A 6,050-nucleotide genomic window follows, 5' to 3' on the forward strand; every position below is an offset into this window, starting at 1 on the left:
GCAGGCTCTGGGGCCAGGTGTCCCAAGTTCAAGTATTATTGCTCCACTTGTTTAGCTGTGGGACCAGCAGCAAGTCATTGGCCTCCTTGTTCAAGTTTTCCTCCTGTATAAAATGGGAACCAGAACTAGCATCTTCTCCGTGTGGGTCACCATGAGAATAAAGCACGTCAAAAATATGAAGTGCTTGGAGCAGAACGTGGCACACGGTAAGAGCTCAAGACCTGCCGGCTCGAGTTGCTCCACTGAGTTGCTCGCTCCATAGTCTCAGGGATCCAGGTGCACAGATGCTGAGAATCAGCAGGTGTCAACCTCCAAGGCCTCTTCGCTCTTTCTGAACTTTAGGTTCATTATTCTTCACAGAGTCCTCTTTCCTGTTGGGTACACAAATAGGGCAGAGCACCTAGAAGGTGGAGAGTGTAATAATGGGGCAGATCCACAGTGGAGCACTCCGGAGGTGCTGAGAAGACACTGCAGGTCGAAGAATCTCCTTCATTCATTCCTCTGCAGCGGGACCTGGAATCCCGTCATCAGGCAAGTATCATCTTTGAAATCTTAATCCTGAGATGAGAAGCACGTGGTGTTAGCACAGCCTTCCACTGGTCCTGCACATCCAAAGTGGGCTTAGGGGGCGATGGCAGGGCTGCAATGCAGCCCTGTGACCCAGGACCAGCTGGACTTCAAGTCCTTCTGCCCAGAAGGCTGTGCTGGAAGTCAGCTGGCAAGCTGTGCCCCCAGCAACACAGCCAGCTGGTGCTTCTGTTGTATGAAATCGGGGAAGTGCTGGCTGGAACCTCAGGCTGACTGGTCAGCTAGAGGGGTGGGGAGAAGACCGGACCTCCCACAAGCAGGGTCCCTGTAGTCAAGTCAGTGAGGAGTGGGGAGGATGAGGAGGAGTCTCCCGAGGAGGCAAAGATCCTGACTCCTGGGCAGATTGGGAGTTGAGTAAAATAACTAATAAGTGTCCTCTGTCTATCTTCTTCCAAAACTGTACCCAGAGTTCTCTGTGTCCTCCGCTGCCGCTCACCACAGTGTCCTTCTTGATCCCATAAAAAAAAAAAAGCAAACACTATTAAATCAGATCATGTCTGAAAGCCTTCAGGGATCTAGCTGTAAACCGCTCTGCCTAGGTAAGGCTTTAGTCTTTATCGGAAATTCTTGATCCTGGGTTTTGTGAAATGTATTCTAGGAGGTGTTAGTCCCTTGAGATTCTGTGAAAAGGTGCATGAACAAATGAATTTGACAAATACAGAAATTGACACCCTTTTCTTAGAAATCCACAACAAGAGTTCACGTTTTTAAAGAAAATACAAACTCATTGCCATCGAGTCTGAACTGACTCACAGTTCCCCCTCCAGCGCTTTTCCAGAGGCTCTAATTTGCACTGAGGGAGATTGTCTGTCTTTTTTTCTTAAAGTACCTGATGGATTTGAACATCCAGAGAGGTGTGAGCTTCGAGTTAGCAACTCAACTCCCTAAAAACGACACCAGCAGTGCAGTGAAGAAGCCTGATCTTAAACCACAGAATCAGCTTTCATCCAACTAAGTGTCGTTGCCTATAGTGTATTTTGGAAACACTTCATTTATTCCTTACTTACATATATGTTGTTGTTGTTCTTGTTGTTGTTGTTGTTGTTATGTGCCGTCGAGTCGCTTGTGACTTATAGCGACCCTATGTACAACAGCCCTAAATTCTGCTCTGTCCTGTGCCAATCACACTGCCTCTGACACTCCCATCCCGATTACCCCAGTCACTGAATCAATCCACCTCATAGAGGGCCTTCCCCTCCTGTGTTGTCCCTCCACCCTACCAAGACGTTCCTCTCCAAGGACTGGTCCCTCCTTACAACATGTCCAAAGTATGTTAGACAGAGCCTCAGAATCCTTGCCTCCAAAGAGCCGCCCAGTTTGAATCTGTTTGTTTTCCTAGCAGTCCATGGTACCCTCGATACTCTTCTCCAGCACCACAGCTCAAAGGCATCATTTCTCCTTCTATCCTCCTTAGTCATTGTCCAACTCTCTGATGCCTAACAAGTGATAATCACTTTTTAAATTACAGATAAACAATATGGTTTAAGATTTCCACTCTCCAAAGAGCTGTATTGTAAAATATTCCCAGGATATTTTTCCACAAAATGAATCAGAGATGGGCAATGACTAGGGATGATAGAAAGAGAATTGATGCCTTTGAGTTGTGGTGCTGGCGAAGAGTGTTGACTATACCATGGACTGCTAGGAGAACAAACAGGTTCGTCCTGGAGAAGGTGAAACCAGGCTGCTCCTTGGAAGCAAGGATTCTGAAGCTTCGTCTGACATATTCTGGACATGTTGCAAGGAGGAGCCAGTCCTTGGAAAGGGACATCATGCTTGGAAGGGTGAAGGGACAACACAAGACAGGAAGACGTTTGATGAGATGGATTGACTCAGTGACTGGGGTAATGAGGGCAGATGCATCAGAGACAATAAGGTTGGCATAGGATAGAGCAGGTTTCAGGAGTATAGTACGTAGGATTGCTAGGAGTCACAAGCGACTCAACACATAACAACAACAACAACAACATGATGCTCATTCTTTTATCGATAATTACTTTCCAAAGATTGATTATATGTATGCATTTGGGAGTGGTAGTATTTGTGCTTATTTCAAACCACGTTGTTAGGTGGGGACTTTGGAAAAGGACATCATGCTTGGAAAGGTGGAAGGTCAGTGTAAGAGAGGAAAACCCTCAATGAGATTAACTGACATGGAGAATGTGACAGTGGGGTTGAGTGGATCTGAGGTCATGAGGACGGTGCTTGTAGCTATGAGTGGCAGTCAATTCAACAGCTCCTAACAACGAAAAGCTCAGACCAGAACAGGAGCCCTGGTGGCGTAGTTTGTTACATGTTGGGCTGTTAATGGAAAGGTTGTTGGTTTGAATCTACCATCTACTCCTTAGGGAAATGAGCAGCCACTCTCTTCCTGTAAAAGCTTTATACTTTCTGAAAACTCACAGAAGGTCGTCATCCACTGAAAGCCTGTGTGGACTTTGGTTTTAATGAAAGTTAGAAGCAGCAACCCTGGGTAGGTGTTGAGAATTGCCCTTACCCATCCTCACCCCTTTGCTCCCGCCCTTTCGCCCTTGGGTCTCCATATGTTTTACTAGTTATCCTTCTATTTGTAAAACCTATTTCATAGCGATGTTTTTGGTGTTGTGAGCGATTGTCCTGATGGGATGGTGACCTGTGTGCATGGCGCAATATTCACAAGCCTGCATCCTTTAGGAAGATGTCAGCTCTGCCTCCAGGGACACCTCTGGATGGGTGCGAACCCCTAGCCTTTCTGCTAGCAGTTGTGTGCATAACCATCTGTGCCATCCAGAGGGGCATGGTCAGGAGGACTTACTAACACATAGATTCTGCACACACACTTCCCACTCGCCCTAAGTTCTGGTGCTGGGTTAGGGTTAGGCCCAGGAATCTGCGTTCTTTCACTCCTCAGAGGCTTCTCCTGAAGATATTAACAAGCATGTGGACGACACCTACCTCATCTGTGTAAAATGTGCTTCTTTTTAATTTTTTTTAAATTTTATTATTGTGTGTGTGTGTGTACCATCAAATCAGATCTGACTGGTACAGGAGGAGATTGCCCCTCCTCCTCCAGCAGAGCATCTGGTGGATTCAAACCACGCACCTCTGGGATTGCAGTGCAGCTTCTTGCCACTAGGCCACCAGCTGTTGTTGTTAAGTGCAGTCGAGTCACAGGCAACTCAGCGATCCTATGAACAAAAGTCCTCGACAGTTGTGTGACTTTCATCCTTTCTCCATGTTTGTGGGGTTTCTGGAGGCAAGTTATTTACAGAAGTGGATGCCACTCCTGCTTCCAAGCTTGTTTTAATTGGGGAACACCACCAAACACTGTCCACCATGGGTAACCAACCATTATCACATTTGACACATCAGTATCACAGTGTTCAGCTTCACAGCAACTACAAGTTACCTCTGTAAGGCAAGTGGACACACCAGGGCTATAGGACCTGGAAGAATGTTTCACCAAAAACAATTAAAGACAGGTCTTAGTGTCACAGATTAGAGTCACCCACCTTTGGCTTGGTAGCATCACTTTCAGTCCACTAGGCCAACTGGTCTCTCTCCATGTTGTTAAGTGCCGTCGAGTCGTAGACGACTCATTGCGATCCTATGAACAAAAGTCCTCAACACTTGCATCCAGAGCTCCCCTAAAACGTGCTTCTTTTTAAACAAGCATTTACTCACATAGGTTCACATCATACCAACTGTCAAGCAAAGCCTCAAATCCTGCACTGGTGCACAAGGCAGTCTGTGGTCTGCGAGCCCCTCGTCTTCACATGTTCCTGACTCATGCTCGACCAAAGCCCATGTCTGTGTCTGAGGAACCCTGGAGATGATTCCAGAGGGCAGGGTGGTCGAGGAGATGTCACAGTTAGACTCTGGAAGATGGCAGTGGGTCTAAACGGGGACTGGTCTGAGCCGAGGTACACAGGGGGAAAATGGCAAGGGGACCCGGGGATAGATGGGTATGTAGACACATCTGTGGTGAGAGTGAGTAGGGTCAGGGCCAGAAAGATGGGTGTCTCCGATGACGGTGGGTGGTGAGCACCTTTCTGGGTGCAGTGGGAGCCCGCGCAGGTATGAGCATCCATCCTCTGTTGACAGGACAGATGGTGATGGGAGATGGCACAGGCTGACCTGTCCAGAGGTGGTTGTGATTCGTCCAGAGGAGACAGCCGAGAGGCCCAAGCTGGGGCACAAGTATTATCAGAAAGGTAGGGAAGGGAGTAAGACGGGCTTGAAGGAGCCCTGTACTTGGCAATGGTTGAGCATGGAGATAAGGAGGTAAAAGTGGCTGTGAGTTAGGGGAAGGCAGCAGCGGTAGAAGGAATGGGGATGCGGAAAGAAGGCGGATTGGGTGACGCTTGCTGCACGTGCTTGGAGGACAGCCATTCCCTTCCCACCACCGCTGCTGCTTCCCGACTACGTCACTCCATCACCAGGGTACCTGCCTCTATTGGCTCATGTGCTGAAGAAACAGCCAGGCCGCCACTGAGAGATGAAGGGATGAGGAAGTGAGACAAAGTGGGGAGCAAGGGAGAGGAAAAGGAGTTGAAGAGAGGAGGGTGGCAGGAGGGGAACTTGTGTGAGGAAGGAAGAAAGGAGAGAGGAGTGGAGAAGAGCAGGGGCCTGGAACCGAGTACCCCGTCACCAGGAGCAAATGCAGGAAAGAGGTGCAGCCATCAGTTCTGTCTCATGGACAAGGGGTCCAGGCCACGGCAGGGCAATAGAAACTATGATAGACCTCACCACCTTTCTCTAAGCTTTTAAAAGAGCAGGAGAGGGAGAGAAAGTGTCTTTAAATAAAAGTAGGGTGAGGACAGGCACAGAAAGTGCACCCATGGGCACTCAGCAGTCTTTGCCTAAGCCCTTCCGTAATGTTCAAAGCAAAGGAGAGACATATGTGACTGCTCTTGTTTGTTGCTAAGCAACGCTGTTGTCCAAAGGGCCTCACCACATGCCCAACAGTCAACATCACGATAGACGGAAAAGGATCGAAGCTGTTAAAGGATTTCCTCTTCCATGGATCAACAATCAACACCCTTGATACCAGCAGTCAGAGATATATTGCATTGGGCAAGTCGACTGTCAGGGACCTTTCCAGAATGCTGAAGAGCAATGATGTCAGTTTGCAGACGAAGATGAGCCTAGTTCAGGTCGATGTCTTCCCAATCACCTGTTATGCATCAGAAAGGTGGACAATGAATGATATGACAAGAAGAATTGATGCCTTTGAGCTGTGGTGCTGGAGGAGTGTATTGAATATGCCATGGGTTGCCAAAAAAAAAAAAAACCAAACCAAAAACCACCAACCAAACAAACAAAAAACCAACCAAACAGCTACGTGTTGAAGAGGATACAGCCAGAGTGATTCTAGGAGGCAAAGACGGTGAGGCTTCATCTCTCAGACTTTGGACAGGTAGCTATGCAAGAGTATTAGCTGGAAAAAGACATCGTACTTGAAAGGATGGAGGAGTCTGAGA

This window comes from Elephantulus edwardii, unplaced genomic scaffold (assembly GCF_000299155.1).
Source record: "Elephantulus edwardii isolate Elephantulus edwardi_28Jun2011 unplaced genomic scaffold, EleEdw1.0 scaffold00281, whole genome shotgun sequence".
Taxonomy (NCBI): Eukaryota; Metazoa; Chordata; class Mammalia; order Macroscelidea; family Macroscelididae; genus Elephantulus; species Elephantulus edwardii.